The 1096-nt window shown below is 42.9% G+C and overlaps 1 non-coding gene across 1 annotated transcript; it reads right to left on the minus strand.

Moving 5' to 3' along the window:
- Window positions 1-522: 522 nt before the first annotated feature.
- On the minus strand, window positions 523-587 carry LOC137586072 (U7 small nuclear RNA). The gene has a single exon (XR_011033680.1). It is a non-coding gene; the product is annotated as a U7 small nuclear RNA (small nuclear RNA).
- Window positions 588-1096: the final 509 nt, after the last annotated feature.

Genomic DNA, 1096 nt, shown 5'->3' on the forward strand with positions numbered 1-1096 from the left:
TTTGGTCTTCTTTTGCTCTGTTGATTTGGTGTTGCGGGCCCGGTACTCGGCTATTGTGAGTGGGCGCGGTCCATCGTTGGGATACAACTCTAACGCTTCTTCTAGCGTCGGCGCATCCCTTTGCTCGATAGGAGCAGATTCCGCAAAGGGAATATCTTCACTGTTCATTCGTGTTCCTTGTTGGCTGATTGGTTGATTTTCTTTTGGTTCGCTTGATTTATCAGATGGTTCCAACCGCTGCTTCTGCTTTCTTCTGGGCATTTATTCCAATTGATTTAAAATAAAATTTTCATTTAAATAAATAAAATGTTCATGTTTTGTGTTGTGGTTAATATTTGCAGTTGTTGTTCTTCTGTCATTAACGTTGACTGATGGTTTGATTTTTGCATTTGGTTTGCAGATTGCAGTTGTTGTTTTTGTTAGCAGATTGCGGGTCCTAGTCCTGTCACGGTCGCCATGTTATATAAGCCAAGACCTGGTTCCTTTAGTAAAAATAATATATCCAAGATGAACACGTCAGAATAGGGAACACTCAATACCTAGACAAAGGGTCCCAACAGGACAAATTTCAAAGAGATTAAAAATTTTCAATATTTCAATATATTTTAATGCGTATATGTTTAATTGTTTATACTTGCAACAGAGTGTTACAAGTTGAGCTCATTGTACTGAATGATTATTTGTATGAATATACTACAGGGGCCTGTGTTGGACCCGTGCACCTTGTATGGCCTCTATATAAAGGATGGCGCCCTGTGTAACCAAAATGGCGGCACAGGGTGGACCCTGCACCGTGTATGGCCTCTATATAAGGGAATGGGGCCTGTGTAATAAAAAGGAGCCTGTAGGGTGGACCCTGCAGCTTGTATAGCCTCTATATAAGGGAATGGGGCCTGTGTAATCAAAATGGAGCCTGTAGGGTGGACCCTGCAGCCTTGTATGGCCTCTATATAAAGGAATGGCGCCCTGTGTAATCAAAATGGCGGCTGTAGGGTGGACCCTGCACCTTGTATGGCCTCTATATAAGGGAATGGGGCCTGTGTAATCAAAATGGAGCCTGTAGGGTGGACCCTGCACCTTGTATGGCCTCTATATA

This window comes from Drosophila tropicalis, unplaced genomic scaffold (genome assembly GCF_018151085.1).
Source record: "Drosophila tropicalis isolate 14030-0801.00 unplaced genomic scaffold, ASM1815108v1 contig_896, whole genome shotgun sequence".
Taxonomy (NCBI): domain Eukaryota; kingdom Metazoa; phylum Arthropoda; class Insecta; order Diptera; family Drosophilidae; genus Drosophila; species Drosophila tropicalis.